The sequence below is a fragment of the Pongo pygmaeus genome, chromosome 22 (genome assembly GCF_028885625.2).
Source record: "Pongo pygmaeus isolate AG05252 chromosome 22, NHGRI_mPonPyg2-v2.0_pri, whole genome shotgun sequence".
NCBI lineage: Eukaryota > Metazoa > Chordata > Mammalia > Primates > Hominidae > Pongo > Pongo pygmaeus.
The window spans coordinates 33,738,032-33,759,797 of record NC_072395.2 but is presented as its reverse complement, the minus strand read 5'-3'; the positions used below and the strand labels follow the sequence as shown (position 1 = coordinate 33,759,797).

Here is a 21,766-nt window from a genome sequence, read left to right as displayed (position 1 = left end):
CCTTTTATCACTGGTCTTCAAAGTAGTACACTGTCATTTTAGCTACAATTTATTTGTCAGAAGTAAGTCATTAAGTAGAATCCACACCAAAGTGGAGGAAATTAGACTTCATAACTTGAAAAGACAGGTATCCAAAATTTATGGACATATTTTAAAACCCCATCTACCGTCTATCAACACATATCTAAACTATCTACCTACTTATCTTCCTTCCTTCTCTTCCTTATCTTCCTTATCTTATCTTCCTTATCTCTCTCACTAACCATCTTCCATTTATCTCTCTACCATCTCCCTATCTCTCCTCTACCATCCACCTAACTTCCTCTCCCTCAAGGAAGAAAGAGAGAAAGAAATAATGTAACTGAGGGTTTTAGGAAAAAGGATCTGAGAAATAAAATTATGAAACAGTTTATGAACTTTGGTGTTTACAACATGATTTTGGGGAATCAGTGCAGTGAAATATTTAGGCACATGTTTAAAGAGGCAATCTCGGGCAATTTTGGTCCAAAGAAGGAGATATCTTGACCCACATTATCTTCATGGGTCTTCCTGACAATCTTCCTGAGTGGACATGTCTGGCCATTACAGCTGGATGCCATTACTTTTCTGTCTGTGTGAGAAAACAACTTCCCATGTACATCCAACAACAGCGAAAACTGATGCTTATGCCAAAAGGAAAAGTGATGCCCATGTTATCAAGTAACTTACAAACAAAACAAAAGAAGGGTCGAACACATATGCAATCAGTCATATGAACATAGAATGTGGTAAGACAGAAAAGTCTGTGGAATTACAAGGGAGTTAGCCATTAATTATCTGACGCATGGAAATGACGAGTGTAGCATACAGAAAAATTGATAATAGTTGACCTCTGAATGAAGAATGAGTGATATAGAGAAAAAAAGGTACCTATGCAAACACAATAGCAAAAGCTCGGAGGAATGCATGTGCATAAAATGTAGTGGTGATGAATGGTACGGCCGCCACATAGAAAAATGAAGAAACGTGTAAGGAGTGATCCCAGATGTCTCTCAACACTCTCAGTCCTCACATCCGTCCTTGGAGGGTGTATACCCCCTTGAATACTGGTTATTTTATGTCTATCTTATATGGTGATTTGAAGAATTCGGACTTCTTCTGGTTCTGTGTATTACAGTTTTGATTCAAGGAAGCAGTTGGGAAAACAGATATTCAATGAAGTTAATGGATATCACATTGAAGTGCTGTAATACAGCATGTCCTTGTTTTTTTTTTTTTTTTTTTTTTAGACAGAGTCTCACTCTGTCCCTAGGTTGGAGTGCAGTGGCACGATCTCGGCTCACTGCAACCTCCGTCTCCCAGGTTCAAGCGATTCTCCTGCCTCAGACTCCTGAGTACCTGGGATTACAGGCACCTGCCACCACTCCTGGCTAATTTCTGTATTTTTAGTAGAGACAGGGTTTCACCAAGTTGGCCAGGATGGTCTCGATCTCTTGACCTTGTGATCCAACTGCCTCGGCCTCCCAAAGTGCTGGGATTACAGGCATGAGCCACCACACTAGGCCTGTTTTTTTAATTGTGGTTTATATATAATTTTGGCATTTAATATAGAGCGTACATGATAAATTCAACTAAAAACAAAATTATTAAAGGTAAGTTTTGCGTGAAAACTTCATATTATTGATAACAAAATTTCATCTTCTTTTAAGAAGGAAAGGCACCAAGGTGCCTGAGAGTTTATGATGGGTTTATTAGAATATGCATAAATTGTGTACTGTATTTGACTACAATTCATCAAATTTATACTAAATAAACATTTCCAGTCACTACGGGTTTTGACATTTTTGTTACTTCTATTTTTTTCTTTTCTTCTTGGGAGCAATAAAAGGTTTCCTTTTATAGTAAAGGGGTTTTATTCTTTTGACTAGCTAGTCAAAACTTTTAGGAGATGGATAAAAGAGGATGGCCTGTGTTCCTTGTTCAAGGACTTGCCACCAACCTAAATCAGCCTCACATTATTACAGTTACTTAGACAAACAAACATGCTTCCTAATCTAGACCAATGGATATCACCTCTGGTTATACATTAGATTATAGTGGAAGCTCTTAAAATTCACCAATGCTTGGGTTCTATTCCCTGATCTACTGACTAATAATTTAAGGGAACAAATATAATCATTAAAAAGCATTCTCCAGGTGATCCTTACATGCATACAGTAACTAGAATCATGGCTCCTCATATTTTTATTATGTTAAAGATCAACTCTATCTTACTTTCCTTGAATAGGATCTTCCTTGAACAGGATCCATACCATCCTCTATCTATTCTTTCCATCATAAGGCTCCCAGATGTGTGTGAGCTTTAGGACCTGTTCTAGTGGATGCAATATGGATTTGTAAGCCATGGAACATGTCCATCTTCTAAGCTACATTTGAGTGGCCTAGACTTCTTTTTAGAGGAATGGTCTCAGGTTTCTTAAGCTAGATAGTCATGTGATGGCGGGCATGCCACCAAGGGCACAACTATCAGAACCAGGTGTCATAACCAAAGCCAAAGTCAGCCAACTACAACAGCTTTGAAGGCTTCCTTCTCTACATCTCTTAACTGTAAAATAAATTTTCATCAACTGGTTAGCCCAAGCATGTCTGTACTTCTTAAAACCCAAAACCTGAAAAAGGGTAATATAGCACCAAACACATTGCAATCAGTAATAATTGAACCTCTGCTAAACTTTATGAGCTATAGTATTTCCCCTACAAAAATGTAATAGTATTTTATGACTTTTTCAAGGTGTAACTCTCATTCTCAGATGGCCTGGAACATATCTATGCATTCTAAATTACTTCTTCCCGTAGATCTAAGACTTTTGCTCTTTATTAATGGAAACTCTGGGACACTGAGTTTCATGCAACTGCTGCCTGCACTGACATTATATTATTTCTTTGGTTCTTAAAATGTTGGAAGTATTTTGTCTTATGGGTTTTCTGTGTCTCTTTTAAGATTCCCTGCTTCATCTCTACATTCTATGTATGAAGTATTAATTTAATTATTTATGAAACCTTAGCTGAAAGTTCATCTGGTTTTATTTTTTGAAATAAGAGAGTCCAAAATACACAGAGAATAATTATCTTTCCCTATATGTTTTCTTCAATAATTTCTCCCGCTATTGTCATTTCTACTTTGATGCGTTTCCCATATACCTCTTTCCCTTCACAGCAATTCCAAAAGCCTTTCCTCCTACTTAAATGTTAAGAACAAATAACAAAGAAATGGATAACATGATGCCAAAAAGATATTCATTCATTGCAGTATGATTCACATTAGTTAAGATATGGAAACAAACTAAGTGTCTGTCATCAGATAGATGGATAAAGACAATGTGGTCTTATATACACAATGGAAAACTATTCAGCTGAAAAGGAAGGAAATTGTCATTTCCAACAACAGGGATAAAGCTAGAGGCCATTATGCTAATAAGCCAGGCACAGAAAGACTACTATGGCAGGATCTCACCGACACCTAGAATCTTAGAAAGTGAACCCACAGAAGTAGAGAACAGAATGGAGATGACCAGAGTTATAGAAACGCAGGTGGTTGGGAAACGAGGAGATGTTGCTAAAAGGAAAAAAGGTTTCAGTTAGATATGAGGAATAAATTTTATTGATCTATTGTACAGAATGACTACGATAAATAATAATGCATTGCATATTTCAAAATTGTTTTAAAAAGTAGATTTTAAATGCTTTCACTACAAAAAATGATAAGTATGTTAAGTGATGGACTTGCTAATTAGCTTCATTTAATAATTCCACTACGTACACATATATCAAAGCATCACGTTGTATCACATAAATATATACAATTATTTGTCAATTAAAATATTTTTGAAAGATAAAAAGTTAAATTAAAAATAAAGACAATAGGGAAGTTTTCTTTCTTAATAACAAAGAACTGGTAAACATTTGTCGATGTACTTTGTATATATCAAATTTGTATTTCACCACTTGATATAATTCCAGAAATGTAATAGGTATTTGACAATTTTAGTGTAATGGCTGACTGAATGAATGATTTACTTTCCACATTCTTATTCTGAGATCCATTATTTTAATATTTTCTGAATTTTTACTTGATTATTAGTCTGCAAACTTTCAAAATAGATTTCTAGCTAGAGCCAATTTTTACAATGAGCAATATTTTTCTTCCTACTTGTTCTATCAATTAGTGTAGAAGCTAACCAAATAATGACAGTTTTTAAACACTCACCATCAAATTTTATCGATCAAAAACAAAATGTTCTCTAAGCAGACACTGGTCAACATGGAACTCAGAAGTATGCAGCCTTTTGTACCAAACTACAGATTATGTTATTAACAAAAAAAAAAAAACAGAGCCTTGGTTTCTGTTATTTAAATTACCTGGAATAAGCTGTTTACAACCTGGCAGTTCCTTCACATGAATGGAGTTGGCAAGGTTTCCTAGACTGCTTGCCATTAGACCCCTCTTCACCATCTGCCCTACTGCAGTGGGGTAAAGCACATGTGATTTGCACTGAATAAATCTGGGCTACAGCCTGAACTCCATCACATATTTTCAATAAGCTTGTCCAAGTTAATTAGCTTATATGCATTTAATTCCATAATTTATAAAATACAGAAGGTAACAATTTATATGCTATATAATTCAAAGGAGAACTTAGAATTCAATGTAAAAAGATGCAGCCTATATAAACTGTGAAAATACTATATGTTTTTCTCATTTAGAATAATTTAGACAAGGATTTTTTTCATTAATAAATCATCAGGAACTTATCTTTTTTAAGGTCAATGAGTAGAAATAATTTCCAAAAGGACAATATATTTTTAAAAAGCCATTTTTTTGTTGTCATTGTTCTTTTCTTGACATTCTAAATGTCCAAAAACTTTTTGGTTTTAACTGAAAGTGTTTGCATCATATACTATTGTATTCTGAATTTATAAATCACACTTTACAAATGGAGAATATTATAGTCTTCAAGATACATTCAGATGCCATATATAGTTTGCTTCCATCAAATCCCTACAATATTGTCATATAAGATATTGTCATATAAGGTCCAAGCAATTTTAACTATAACATGATACTGCTAACAATAATGATGTTCTGAAAACACCATCAACAACAATATTAATTGAAATATTTATTTGTCCCAAAGACCATTCTAAGCATTTTATAAATATTAATTAATCCTCAAAATCCTGTGAGATATATATAATTATTCCCATTGTTTTCAGATGAGAATTGAAACACAGAAGGTAAGTAACTTGTCTAAATTCACTATAAATCCTGAAGAATTTTTACTTAACCAGGTCACAGTGTCATTTTAGGGGACAAGGAGATTCACCAAATCCCTCACTGGGGTTGACATGAGAAAAATATGAGATGGTAGATATAAAAATAAAATTAATAAACTATTAGAGAATTCAAAATTTCACAGAAGAATAATTTGTCATTCAAAGAAGTTAGGGGATTTCTCCAGAGACAACGTGGGTAATTAATGACAGAGTCAGAACCAGAGTCTGGGTTAAATGCATTTTCCACCACACCATGAGGCTCTCTGGTAAAGAGACAGAAAACTGAAGTAGCCTTCCCTTTGGCTGGATATCCAATAATCTTATGTAAGAATCCATTTTTTTTCTCAGAAAGAATTTGTACAAAATTGTAGCTTTTTTGCTTTTTTTTTTAGCATTTTAGCAAAATTATATAATATATTTTTGCATGCAAATGTTTCAGTAGTTAAAACTCTATAAAATTTTGAGAAAATATGGTATGCTTTGGCACATTATTTAAGAATGTATGCCACCACCAATGGGAATACATGACAATCCATAAATGGCTGAAAGAAATCTGTTGGGCATTTGACGTAGTCCCTTTTAAAACAGTTTTAGTTTAAATCTTGCTTTTAACATTTCTTCAGTAGAGACATTTTACAATACTAAAAATATATGTTTAGTTCAAACACAACTTCTAGAAGAAATAGAAGATAGGTGATAATATTATTTTGTAGATGATGGTGTCATATTGTGTATGTGTGTATAAACTTAAGACAGAAACATAAAGGGAGACAAAGAGAGGGGGAGAGAGACAGAGAGAGAAAGAGAAAGAGATTGATTTTCCTGAGCCAAGTATCCTTTGGAAGGAAAAAAAATACTTGAGGTTACCTAACACAATTAGCATTTATATAAATATAGACACAAGATTTAAAAGAATCCCAACCTTAATTTTTCAAATGCTAGTCCATCTGTATTTAAGGTGTATATATTTTATATATTAGGGAATTTTCCTTTTAAGTCTACCTTTCCTCCAGGTATAGTCTTCATAATTAGTTTTTGAAAAGACTGACTAATGACAAAATGTGCTTTAAGAGCAGAGAAAAAAAAAATTCCACCTTTTAGGAATCAGTGTCTAAATTTATTACTGAATGGCCACTAACTCCACGACCATGAACACATCACCTAAAAGTTTTAAAGGAGGGTTTAATAATTAGGTGATCTATATAATACCTTCAAATTCAATGTTTAACAATAGATAGCCTTACTTTTACTAATATCACCCTAACACTGAACCATTATTCAGAATATCTGGTAATATCTTTAAAGGGAGATAATTTTTATGAACATTGCTGGTTACAAAGAGCCATACCCTATATATAGATGATGGGCATCAGACCGCTTGCATCCTGTCTCCTGCATCCACCATATATTTTCCCTTTTAAAATGTTCTGCTCTAGATGTCTATTTGGATGAGCATTGCCTGAAGATGGCTGTGGTGGGAGGCGCTCTCTGCCTTTCCACACGGAAACATTTTATATATATTTTTAATATGGGTTGCCAATCCCTCAGGGAAAAACTACTGGCCAACCCTTTTAGCATTGGGCTTGCCCAACATCTGAATTTGCTGTTTGCATAAATGTTTAATTTAAAGAATAAACATTCTAGAGGCAAAGATAAAGGAGATGAGGGAGCTCTGTGTATCTTTGTACAATGTCAACCCCACCCCCCGTTTATTGCTCAATAAATGCTGACAACGTTTTGAAATATTCTTATATGAAGGAAATTGGGAATCTAATTTCATTTAGTCCAATTGTATCTAGAGGTTACAAATGCTTCCATTATCTGCTGTAATGACCCACTGAGGGGAAACTGCTCTGAGAAGATTATGCCATGTGATTGAAGCCTTTATCAGTATTTTAATACATATTTGAGGAGCTGTCATTTTGCAACCCCAGGAAATTGACGTAAACAACTCTTTGAACTTCTAGTTGATTATGTCGGTAGAAAATGGCCAATTTATTACTTACAAGAAAGAAAATCACCCTAATATTTTTTACCGAAATGACCAGTGATTCTATTTTTACATGCTTTAACTCTTTTGAAAAGTGCTCTGATGTAGGCCTGAGTTAACAAATACTAATATTAAGAAGAAAAAGAGTATTGGCACACCATATTCTATTTAATTAAAAATAAAAATATATTTTTAAATTTAATTTCCCCCCAAAACTAAAATATTCACTGTAATGAACATGTTTATGATTTCACGTTATCTGTTTTCTGAGTTTTATATGTAATAATATATTTGGGCTTCTGTAATTTCCATGTTCAGAATATACATTTTCATTCACCAGATCAAGTAATACAATCTGTCAAACTTCCAATGAATAATGTTAGGTAAATACTGTTTGGCTAAGCAAATAAATGTATGTATTATTTTAAATGAAAACAATGAAATAAATCAAATTAGCTTTTTATTTTTGTTCTAATAATCAGTTCTTAAGGCAAATTAAAATCAATAATATTGTTTTGGGTGGGCGCGGTGGCTCATCCCTGTTAATCCCAGCACTTTGGGAGGCCGAGATGGGCGTATCACCTGAGGTCAGGCGTTTGAGACCAGCCTGGCCAAGATGACAAAACCCCACCTCTACTAAAAATAACAAAAAATTGGCCGGGCGTGCTGGCACGTTCCTGTAGTCCCAGCTACTTGGGAGGCTGAGGCAGGAGAATCACTTGAACCCAGGAGGCAGGGGTTGCAGTGAACCGAGACTGCACCACTGCAGCCTGGGCGACAGAGCAAGACTCCGTCTCAAAAAAAAAAAAAAAAAAAAAAAAAGAATTACAGTGCCCTGGACAAAATTTAACAAAGAAATGAAAGATTCTTCAAAGGAAGTATCATTTTTTTTAGTATATGCAATTCAGCATTTTACAAGTATAAAACTACCAAGTAATGCTAAATATGAGTATTGGTTAAGAAATTCCACTGAAACCATAACTATACTGTATAATTTGTGAAATTAGCTTTCATTTTTTTTACATTAATGCCCTTTATTAGGAAATATAGCTATGGGAAAATGAATTTGCCTTTACTTAAAATTTCTGAAAAGAGAAGTCTCAAATTAATTTGAAAAATAGTAAACCTTCAACTGTCCAATAGAACATGTGCTTTCATAAGAGGGAAAAATAAAATAGAAATTCTTAATCTGGGATATAAATCCTTTATTTAAACATAATCTTGAGGCTGAAAGGTAAGCTAAAAGATAATTTAAAGAAACATTTTTTCCTCCTAATTTATAGAAAAATAAAAATTTTATCTCTGAATTCAAATGCCAGAAAGAGAAAATAGTACTCACAATGTTCATAATTATACTATAATTTGCTATAAAATATTTAAATATGCCCAGAGTTTTATGTTTCATCTTCCCTACTGACATAGCTAATTATAGAAAGTAGCTAGGTAGAACTTTCCTTAGAAGATGTAATGATATGGAACCTTAAAAAAATTGAAACCACAGTGACAATATGAGCTGATTTCTCAGGGCTCTCTGCAGGATTAAATACTCTACTAAATGGGGTGCCTGACTAATGAAAGGATTATGGAATTAGGTAGTCATGCCGATTATAGTTGTATTCTTTCTGTTCATTCTCGTGAAAATGCCAACCATGTGCCTCCAGAAATAGGATTAAATATCAATCAGTAATTAATGATCTGAAAAGCAGAGAAAGCAGGGATAAAAACATAAACAATGAGCAGAAGTCTAATGTTAGCAGGTTTGGCCTTAAGGAAAATAAAAAGACAGAAAAATGTTGAAAATAGACAAATGTGACAGAGGAATTGTAATGAAACACTGTTGTCTACATAACTCTAGTTTTCTATCCTAAACGTCCAACTCTGCCAAAGTGCTTAAAGATTATTTTGTTCCTAGTGATGTTGTGGATATTAGGGAAAGCATGAAGACTCCAAATTTTATTTGTAAAATGCACACGTGTGCATGCATACACACACACACACATTCACATATCTACTGATTTTTCTGAGAATCTATCTCATGGGAAAGAGGACCTATGAAGTTACCTAATGAGTATCTAAAAGTTTATTAAATAGTAGGCATCATAAAAAGACCCAAGTTTATCTCACCTTATTTACGAATGTATATTTGGAGATATTACGTAATGAAAATGTATTTATTATTTATCAGAGGATAATTATTTTAAAAGAAGCTAGTCTTTTATGTTTTAATTTGCACAAATTTGATTAAATACAATTTTGCAGACCACTAACCGCACAAATCACCATAAAATTACTTTCACATTTGCAAAAAAATAATAACAAAGAAACTGATAGTTGTAAAACAGTTAAAACAACCAACACCAAATAAAAGATAACATAACTTTCATTTAATTTATTTATTGACTTAAAAATATTTATTGATGATTGTGATATCAATTTCTCCACCATGGAGAATAGAGGGAAAAATGACACAATTTTTGTTCTTCAAACTATAATTTAGCAGAAATTACTCTATTATATTTATGATTATGATCAATGTCAAAAGAGAGCGATAACATCGTCTTGGGATTTCCTAGATAGGAAGTGCTTTATTTATTTATTTATTTGCTTGGATAATCAGGGAAGTTTCATAGAGGGTAAAATTTCATCAGAGATGCAATGACAAGCACTAAACAAGGCCAAGAGAGAGGAACATTATTCAGGGTATTTATGTCCCTGGTCATTCCATGGGTTAAGAATGGTAATGGACGCTTGACTTCATTCAAGCATTCATTAACTCAGTAAGTATACATTACATGCCTTTGATATGCCAACCAAGGAAACAATTCGTTATGAAATGTAATGACTATATTACTACTAATAATACTAATAATAAGTAATAGTGACAACAGATGGTTCTATGGGGACATATAACAAGGGGCCTTGATTGATTTCAGTAAAGACAGGGGTTGAGGATGAGTCTTTTGTGGCATCGACCCATAAGCTGAGATCTGAATTCAGGGTATTGGTCAACAACAGTGCACAGATGGAGGAGTGAATTTTCTGCTGAGTTTGAGGTGTTAGATAAAGTTTCATCTACAGATTCTATGCATTTCAGTTAGATGAGTCAAGTAATTCTGTTCACTATACAAATCAAACTGAAATTTTTATTTCAATTTTCTGTTATATTCAATACAAAGGGTCCTAACTGATTTGAGGACACACTGACTACTTGAACTATAGTGTTTTCAGTTTATAATTTTAGGTATTTCTGGAGAATTTTGTAATTAATCAATTAAATATAATGAATTGAGAAAATGAAGTGGATTAGGTTTACCTACTTACATATTTTTTCAAATGCTGGTCACGTTAATTTACATATATTACATAACACATAAATTTGATATTAATCAGAGAAGAAGTGAATAAAACTATTTCTTAAATTTCCCTGCAAAGTTCCTGTAACATTTCAATCTCAAGTACTTCTTCCTTGCCAAAAGCTGTAATATAAAATGTAACACATTTCATTAAGTTCTTATAAAAAATTGAATTGATTTTAAAAAGCAAAGATATGAAGCTTTTAAAAAATATCTTTCTTACTAAAGCATGTTAAAATTCATGTTAAATCTCTCCCCACATTTTTTTTAATGTTTTAACTGTGTACCTGCCATAAGATTAGCTAAGACAAAAGGTGCTTAAATAATTGAATTCCATGTCCTATTCTGACTTGCCTGATGGACACATGGAAATAACTTCAAAACTATTTTGCTACAATGTTTCACTTTTAAAACTGGAAAATATTATAGCAGACATTATGCCATGATAAAAGTAGGCACTATAAATGTAGAAGATGGAATTAAAATACCCTTAGCTGCAATTTGCTTATTACTAAATATCTACTTGAATTGAAAAAGAATCTACTGAACAATTTATTCATCATTCATTTAAATTCTCAGCACAGTAACAGCAATAATGACCTGTTGGTCAAGCATTTCTCGTAAGGTAATGATCATATGGATCAAGGGTCCTCTACTCTGCTTAAAAGCTCCCTCTACTCCAGACACTCATTAACTCAGAGGAAAAGCTTGGGTTAAGAGGTCATTAATGCCGGGAAAACAATCGCATGTATGATTCACACCACGGATAATGTGCAAATGAGAAATGTCCTCACTAAATAAAGTTATTATAAAATTGAAAATCAGCATATTTTTTTTTCTCTGAGCACTTTAACACAGAAAATGTTTCTTTGGAAATAAATACTTCAACACTCTCTTAAGAAAAGAGTTCATACACATTCTAAGTTAATTTAAATTCTTTCCTATGCATATTTCCATTTAAATAAAATGTAAGTGTATATTTAATACATATTCTTACAAGGAGTCTTACTGATCCTGTCTTTAAACTAAGCAAGATGCATCTATTATGTGCTCACATAGTGTCTTGTATATTTCCTAGCATTGCACATATTTATCCATTTATTTACTACTTTTCTTTTTTATAGACTTAAAGTTCATGAGCGAAGGGTTCCTATTTTACTCCTGCATTAACTAGAGTACTTCCAGGGCAAGGTGCTGCTCTAGTGCATTGTAGATTGTTAATGAATGGACAGATAAAATAGTGCAGAAATATCGCCCACACATTTCACTTAAGTGGCAATCCAATATTAATACATTTTCCTTACACTAATACTAGTGAAATCTCTATGAGTATTTTAAACACACTCTTTGTCACTGGAGTATATGACAATTGAGCACTTGTAAATGTAAAAATTATGAACTTTTATATGCTCTTTAATAGAGTACTGTATATACCTACTGATAAATGGACTCTCCATCACACATGACATAAAAATTATAACTTCTTTCAAAAGTTAGGTATTTCTATTGATAATGGCATATAATATTATCAACAGATTTCACTCTATTACTTCTATTCTAATACCAAACAAAAATGGTAATTTTTATTGATATTCTTAGATAGCAAAGAGAAACTATATTATGACCCAAATTACTACTTTCGTGGGGAAACATGTTATTGAATTTCAGCATTTTTAGAGGTTGCTGACATACAACTTATTGTGTTTTACATGTTATTTGTATCCATAGTGGGTGATGCCAAAACATCGTTTGTACTCACAATATAACTTAAAACAAGTTTTGAAACTTAAGTGCATTCAATACCATTGTCCAGACAGCAATACATATTTAATATGATCATTTTTATCTAAACAATATAAATTTTGTAGTATCTTATGAGCTGATCATTTCAATAATTAATTGGATTAAAATGTCTATATGAAGAGAAAATGGCATGTCAAATTAAAAATACTCTATTGCTTCTAAGGAGTTAAGAAACATATATTTTTGACTATTAAAATAAAAAATGAAATCATATTCTATGAGAGGTCATCAGTAAGGGAACTCCTGTTTAAATGACATAAACTGAGAAAAATGTAAAAGTTGGAGCTTTATGGGAAACAGAAGAATGGTTGAACATCTTTTTAATGCAGCTAGCAGTAGGATGTTTCCAAGGTAAAAAAGTCAACTTTCATCCTGATTGTGAAGAATGTGTCTTGGAGAGGGAGGCAGAACTAAAAGCAAAACAAAACAAAGAAAGAAGAACTTGCCAATTTTGTATCAATCGTCTTTCTTCTGTCAAGTAGAAAATAAAAACTTAATACAGAAGGAAGTCACAGAAAAAAACCCAACAACTACCTCTCAAACATAACAGAATTTTTTTAAAAAATAGAAAGTGCAAAATAAGAAAATTAGTTAACATTTCAGGAAAAGCAACTAAGTCCTTCTATCTTAAAGGAAAAGTAGAAATATAGAAATTTTCTGCAAAATTCCCAGAATTTTAAGACTATGGAAGTTTTCAGGTCTTCAAGAACCAACATTTGGAAACCATTTTGTAATTAAATATGTCAAAAGACTTTGGAATTTTTTTAAGTCTGGGTCAAATACAGCACAAGGGTGAGTTGCTCCTACAGTTTATGACACTGATAGAAAGGATGGCATATAAAACTAAAGCAATGTTGGGATTCCACCAGAAAATAATTTTAAAAGCTAAAATATTTTGAAAACTTTTTCTTAATAATGTCTACACATAATTAAAAATCATGCATGAAATATATGTTTACATATCTAGCAAAAATTTGTCCTATTAATGGATGTTATTTTTCCCATAACAAGTTAAATTTTCCTAAGATCATTGGCTATATTTTTAAATACTCTAAATCCTATTTACCAGAAGAGAAGCAAACTGCCCTTCTGATGCCAAAGACATGACTGCCATCAAGTGGCAACTCAAGCAATATTCAAACACAGTTGTACAACTGAAACTCAACAATGATTATTAACTGATTCCTCTAAAACCTAAAAATTATTTAATTCAATGTTTTTATAAATAGGATTGTTAATATTAATGTAACAAGTTAATATATTTGCTTTTCACAAGGCAGTAATCTGTTTTTTATTGGTAATTTATATATGAATGTGTATCCATTTATGTGTTGTTCAAAAATTATGTACATTTTCTTCATATAATTTGAGTATAAGAAAAATGCAAACATGCATAACTGGTAAAAATTTAAGTAACTCCAGCATTACTTGGGTGACAGGAATCTACAGCCCTCAACCATCAGAAAGCTCCTTCTGATTCTCTCTATGAGTCAAGTATCATCAGAGTTCACCCTTCCTGCAAGATAACTGGGCAGAAAGGATTTAAAATTATCTTTAAGAGTGAGGTGAATATGTTGAAGGGGTGGTTCTGAGTTAGGAGCTAAAAAACTGACACGACTGAGGAAAACATATTACAATTAAGAAACCTGGTTTTCATAATGGTAAAATATCAAGAAAAGCCATTGTGTTGAGCATATGCTGTTTAGGTAGGCAGAAAACATACAAAATGAATGTAAAATAATTATGTAAAGTGGTAATTATATACACAAATAAGGTTTTACATTTAAAGAGATATTCATCAGTTGTTTGGAAATCTTAGACCTCAATAGATGAGAAAATGACACATTAAGGTAACATGTATTTGGTTGGAAACAGTATGACCTATATAATATCCATAAATAATATCTCATTATGAGTTCCCCTCAAATCAAACAAAATTATTCTGTATAATATTTACTCTGATGGAAATTTTTACAAGGTTTTAGAATCAAGATATACTAAATAAACTCTCCTATATTTTGCCCCTTAAAAATTTCTAACAATTATTAAACTATTAAAACTGTCCTTGAAATATAGTTTAATACATAAAGTCATTAGCAATTGTCCATAATAATATGCATTAATTCTGTAGTATAAAATTATACTTATAATAAGCCAAGTCTTTTGGCAGTTATATTTAATTTTATATTCTGTTTCTTTTTCCAAAAGTGAAAACCTTATACTGTTTTCCCAGGAAGTACATGATAATGATACATATATTCCTGTAAGTTTTTTGTCAGAACTTTGCCCATTAAATTATAAAAGGGATAACTGCCATATAAATCCCAGAGAAGTTCAATTTATTAGGTAATATTTTGGATGTTCCATGCACATCTCTGTTTTATGAAAAGTTCTGCTAAATTTACTGCTCCCTCATCTACTAAATCAGCTCTGCAGCTTCAAGAGTTAGGCAACTAGGTACTTTTGGCATTGTACTTTCAAATTTTCTTACTGAAAATCAATATATCACTTCTAGGGTTTTAGCAATAATTAATTCTCAATCACTCATCTTGCCAGAAATTTTCAAAATTTCACATCCAGCACACACTGGAGTAACGTCCTCGGAAATATGTTATAATTTTCCAAGTTGTGTCTACATATCTCTCATATCTCTTTCTATAATAAAATATTCCAGTCACATACAACTACAGGGAGAAGGTAGGAGAGCATACTCTGTCCATGGTTCTGAACTCCATAGGCATTACCAGAAGTGTTGTTAATGAACGAAGACCTAAGTATCTTTTATGCAATATTCTTGTGATTAAATTATAAGCCCTTAAACAGAACACTCATGAAAGTGTGATTTTCCCATTTTCTGGTTCTAACATCACCTGAGAACATTTTGGAGGGCAACATGATTCAATTTTGACACAATTCTTAAAAACAGATTATGGCTAAGCACCCTACTGACAGCAAAACAATTTACAAAGATGAATGAGACAGACTTGATATTTTTCATCGTGGTGAGATGAGAGTGGGAAAGAGAGGATAGAGAGGAAAGAAGAAACATCACAGAATAATATTTCTACTTATAGGATGAAAGCATATGATGATCGAAAAAGAGCGCTTTAGTATCTTTGGGCCTCAGGCTTGGAATACATGGTCCAGTAAAATCACATAATGGAAACAAAATAAATATTTTGGGAACAGACAGTGTGGCCAATTTTTATGTTTTTATACAGGACATTAAAATCAAACAAATCTGAAATCATCTTTTATCATCACAATCTCAAAAAAAGTGAGACAATGATTTTTAAAAAACTTAAAAGAATATGGATGAAATGAATACAGAATAAAGATTGCTTCTATTTTTTAATACATTATAGAGTAATTAAAAATAAATAAAAATAAAATATTTTCTGTATTTTTTTTTCTTTTTGCAAACAAATGGCATTTCAGGACTACTGACAGAAAGTAATCATCCAAATCAGGCATGTTATGAATATGAGAATTTAGACAAAGTCCATGAAATTTATATGCCTAAGATTACTGATTGTTAAAATGAGAATAATAATAACTACCTCTTACTTGTGTGTGTTTCTCTCAAATAAATATAAATCTGTTAGAACAGTTCTTGTGCATATATTTTAACAATGTTATATGATATTTTTATTGATTTTATACAAGGCTTAATGTAATCTCCAAAACACTGACCAATTTGCAGTTCAGAGAAGCTTAAAAACCTTGGCTTGTAAGTACGTCTGAGATGGCTAATATATTTTTGGTTCATGAAAAATCCTTATCGCTTCCATACTACCAGTCCAAGAACAATAACTGATATACAAGAATGGATTCACTAAGTGCTTATTGAACTAGTTAGGGACTAGATTCACATACAGTATGGTATGAACAAAAGGGACTCACAGGCAGAATGAGATAATGAGATAATGAAATAAGCACTTAATCTGGAAGATAACCATTAGAATGCAATTGCCATATGTACCACTTCCCGGCTACGCAACCTTGGGCAACTTACTTGACATTCTTGACTCTATGTGTCTCATCTATAAGAGCTGAGCCATCGGGTGTTATGAAGATTAAATAAATGTATGTATGCAAAGTATCTGCAAACGTCCACAACACAAAGAAAGCAATAGAAAGTATTTATTAATACTATAATGCCTAAGATATAAGTTGTTAAAGTGACATCTTATTAAAGACACTATCATAATTTGTTATTTGTTTTCCATGTATTTCGAATATAATTTTGACATGAACAAAGTCAACAGCATTTAATGAGAAATGTGTCTATAAGTTCGTATTTACTAGTCTCTATTGCAGCAAATCAAATATAGGTTATTAAGATATTAAAGTGACAGGCACTTGATAATGCATTTAGGTATATTTTATTACTTTTAAATTATTTTGATAAATTAAAATCCCCTCAAATACCACATTAACATCCCAAGCAAGTTCAATGTCTTTTGTGGGCAGCAAAGAGTAGAGAAAATAATTGAAGAAGAAAATGTCCACCATTATTATTAATCTAAAGCCATTTCACAAGAACATACACAAATACATTTTGAAATACAGAAAAGAGTAACTTAAATCATGTTTATACAAAATAACTCTAGATATAATTTAGAAATTACTTGTTTTATCTTTAAAAACAATAATTAAATGAAAACATAAAGAAAAATACAAAATAAAAAATGTAACAAAAATTATGACCCAGTATTAAGATACAATGTTTTGCCATAGTTTGTCTGGATTTTTATTTAATAAACAAAGTGTTAAAAGTTGCAGCAGATATGACTAATACCCAACTGCCATCCCTTCTCCTTTCTTCCCTCCCAGGTGTAAATACTATCTCTAAAGTAATATTGATGGTTCCTATAAAGAGTTTTATCTTTAGTCTACATTTATGCAATCTAAACACACAAAACATATCATTTCTGTGTTTTAAAGTTTTACATGAACTGTACTCTTTTTAACGTATAATTTTGAAATATTTAATATTTGAATACTTCTCTCAGTGTTTTCAGATTTTTTTCATCATGATTCATGAAGAGGTACTTCATTCCTCTTCACCAGTATATACTATTTCATTGTGAGAATAAATTGTAGTTTATTTATCTATTCTCTAACGGAAACATACTTATGTTGGTTTTACTTTTCTGTTATTACAGTCACTGCAATAACAAACAATACAAATTATATATTCAAGAGTTTCTGCAGACTAGATATCAGCCAGAAAACTGTTGATGCATCACGATTGTAAAACTTTAATTTCCTAAATTTAATAAACTGTATGACTTTCTATTTTCATTAATCATGTATTAATCTGACAGCCCCTCTAGCATTTGATGCTATTAGACTTATATCCTTTTACCAATGTCTTTGTTAAAATAAGCGTTTGTCTGATTACTAGTGAGACCATAATTGGCCATTTAGTTTTCATTTCCTATAAATTCTCTGTTGACTTTCTTTAGCAATTCTCCATTAGGTTCCTGTTCTTTTGTTATTGATGCATATATTTCTAACCCTTTATCAGTGGCATGGGTTGTATGTTCCGCTCCCTACCTGTGATTCACCTTCACTCTGAGCTTTTATCATTTTTCTCATATCACAGGAATTTTTAAATTTTATGAAATCAAATTCATTAAAAGTCATTAGTTGTATTATTTATCTTGTTTCCCTTACCTAAAAATCATAAAAGATCACTATATTTCTCTAAGTTTTAAAATTGTGCTACTCACAAAAGCTCTTTAACTAATTTAGAAAGACTTCTTTTCTAACTTGTAGGCTGAGACAGGGATATAGCTCAATTTTTTCCATGCAGAGAGCCAATTTTCTATCAATTATTAATTGAATGATTTTTCCACAATTTAAAATGCCAAGAAGAAATTAATACAGCTTTTATTTAGACATATCTGCTAGAGAAATAAACCACCTCGTTTTATTCTCCAAAATAATCTTTGCTATTCATCAACATTTACATTTCCAATTACATTTTCTATTTAGAAGCTCATGTTCTATGAAAAACTATGAAATGCTGTTTGGAACTGCCTTGGATTGGCATATTATTTTATTAAATTAGTCATCATTATATTTCATCTGTCTAACAATAAACATATCTTGTTGTTATTTAGATCCTTGGGGTTTTGACTACATTTTCTGTATTTTTAACCTTACTTTTACATGACTTATATTTACAACTCTAAAAAGTATCTTTTTGTTGGAACTTAAATAGTCTTCTTTTATGTTTTTATAGTAACTACCTTTTCTTTGTATGAAATGTAGATTCAGTGATCTAGGTGAACATTTTAATGGACCTTAATAGTTTGCCTGTAGATCCTCTTGATTAACTGTCATCAATTATATAATCTGCAATAATAGTATTATTTTTCTTTTCCAGTCCTTTTAAATTCTTTACTTATCATTTTTTCACTATGGCATTTACTAGTATCTTTAATTCTATGTTCAATAGAATACTTGTTTGCAGTAACATTGTCTTATGCCTTACTTTAAAGATAATGTAAACTAACTTTCTCCATTAATTATATTTGCCATAGGTTGTTCATAGACTTTATCAGAGTAAGATTATATATTATTATCAACTTGCTAATAGTTCTTAATATAAATGAGTTTTAAATTCTTTCTCTTCTTCCATCAACTTCGATAATCATATGTATATTTTTCCTCCTTTGGTCTATGAAAGTGGTCAAATGTATTAATATGCTTTCTAATGTTAAAGTACCCTTGTGTTGTTCCTAGGTGAAGATGGACAGTGTGTGAATTATAAGAGCTCCATTTCTAAAGTCATTCAACTATACTTGCACAGAATTCCAAAAGCTCTGCTGTTTATTACTCTTCATTACTAATATAGCCTCTGATTGTAAGCAGGCTGTCCTTTGTGAATAACAATCACAGATACAGACATCTTCAGACGGTTCAAGGCAAGTCGACTATGATCTCATCAGGGCATGTGGTTTTCTTGCTACTTTTAAGGTTTGGTAGTACTTTATATATTTTTAGTTCTGAAATAAACATAATAGACATTGTGGCATGTAGTCCAACAAAACTACCTGTGCTAAAATTCAAATACTATCTTCTTCTTTAGTCTTTGCGGCAAAAATTGTATCAGGGATTTCTAAGTGTTATTCTTAGTTGTGTTTACTCAAAATTAAATCTGAGGTAATGAATATTAACCTAACTCACATACATTTGTTTCTGTTTCCCTTTATGTTGCCTATTCTGAAATCCAAAACTAAAGTATTTTATTTTTATTTATTTTAATTTTAAATTTGGGGGTATATGTGCAGGTGTGTTATATGGGTATTTTGTACGATGCTGAGGTTTGTGCTTCTAATAATCCTGTCGTCCCAGTAGTGCACGTAGCACCCGATAGGTAGTTTTTCATCCTTTGCCTCCCTTCTTCTCTCCCCGCTTTTGAAATCCCGTGTCTATTGTTCCCATCTTTGTGTCTGTGTGTGCTCATTGTTTATATCTTACTTATAAGTGAGAACATGCAGCATTTGGTTTTCTGTTTCTGCGTTAATTTGCTTATGAAAATGGCCTCCAGCTGCATCCATGTTGCCACAAAGGACATGATTTCATTCTTTTTATGGCGGCCTAGTATTCCACGGTGTGTACGTACCACCACTACCGATAGCCATCTAGCTTGATCCCATGTCTTTCCTATTGTGAGTAGTGCTATGATAAACATAAAAATGCAGGTTTCTTTTTGGTAGAACAATTTAGATATTACTATGTATGACAATACATAAGTATGTTCATTAATTCTTTGGTGTGTTGGCCTCATTCCAAATCAATTTTGGAATATTATTACATGCTGTGATTTCTGGAAATTCAATTTAATTTTAATTTGCTGCATAATTTACAACTTTAATTTTAGGTGAAATTTATGAGTAAATATTAAGATATGAAATAGAATATAAAACTAAAATTTAAATAAAATAAATGGGTTTATATCTAGTACTAGTGATAAAATATGCATACATATTCTGACCCCTGTAATAAGTTATTTAGCATCACTTAATTAACACACTGAGATATAACTATGACATTAATTCATGATGTGAGCTTTGAGAAATTCTATAAACTGCCTTATATGTAAATGTCATCACCTTCAAAATAAACAATATATGTTGGGTACTTGTTTTTTTTTGTATGTTTTTTAGATCTGGGGTACATGTGCAGGATGTGCAGGTTTGTTACATGGAAAAACATGTGCCATGGTGGTTTGCTGCACCTATCAACCCATTACCTAGGTATTAAGTCCAGTATGTATTAGCTATCTTTCCTAATGCTCTCCCTCCCCCAACCCCCTGACAAGCCCCAGTGTGTGTTGTTCCCTGCCCTGTGTCAATGTGTTCTCATTGTTCAGCTCCCACTTTAAGTGAGAACATGTGGTGTTTGGTTTTCAGCTCCTGTGTTAGTTTGCTGAGGATAATGGTTTCCAGCTTCATCCATGTTCCTGCAAAGTACATGATCTATTCCTTTCCATGGCTGCATAGTATTCCATGGTGTATATGTACCACGTTTTCTTCACTCTATTGTTGATGGGCATTTGGGCTGATTCCATGTCTTTTATGCTAGGTACTTCTAAGTCCTCTGCAAAAACTAAATTGTTTTGTATGATTTGGAAAGCAGCCAACATTTCATACACGCCATTCTAACATATAATGAAGCAGAGTTCTTACTTTTCTTTTATAGCTGATAATTTTTAAGGTAATATGCAACTAACTTTTCTATTTCATCATTGGTTTTAATGGTTTTACAATTGCTAAGAGGAAGGCTATGGACAATGGTTCTACATATAACATTAAAAGCTATTAATTTTAAATAGGCTTCCCCATATAAGGGCATCTGTTCAGGTTCAGTCTTTGTCTGCTAATCATATATTACAAATGAAACTTTACCAAATATTGCCACTGTATAGATAATATTCTCTTTTTATTAATTTTATTTGGGATTTAATGAATGTACATAATATAAAATGAGGACTGTTGTGTGAAATTTAGAGGTAAACTTTTATATTACCTCTAAAAACATATTTTACATATATTTATATGTGCTTTTGCAATGATTGCAAGTATTTTGTACAAACAATTATTTAAAACAATCCATTGGTGAAGGACAGCTATTTGAAAGTACAAGCTATAGATAAAAGAATAGTATCTACATATTTGTTTATATTCTACCTGGATTATCTTCAAATATTCTGTATATTTAGGATAAAACAAAGACATCTTAAGCACAGTGGAAATACAGTAACATCTGAAGCAGAATGGAGGGCCATTCG

The 21,766-nt window shown here is 31.9% G+C and overlaps 1 protein-coding gene across 5 annotated transcripts in view; it reads right to left on the bottom strand.

Annotated features, from left to right (window-relative positions):
- NCAM2 (neural cell adhesion molecule 2) overlaps window positions 1–21,766 on the bottom strand; it is a 564,569-nt gene that overhangs the window by 297,776 nt on the left and 245,027 nt on the right. The gene's annotated exons all lie outside the window — the stretch shown is intronic.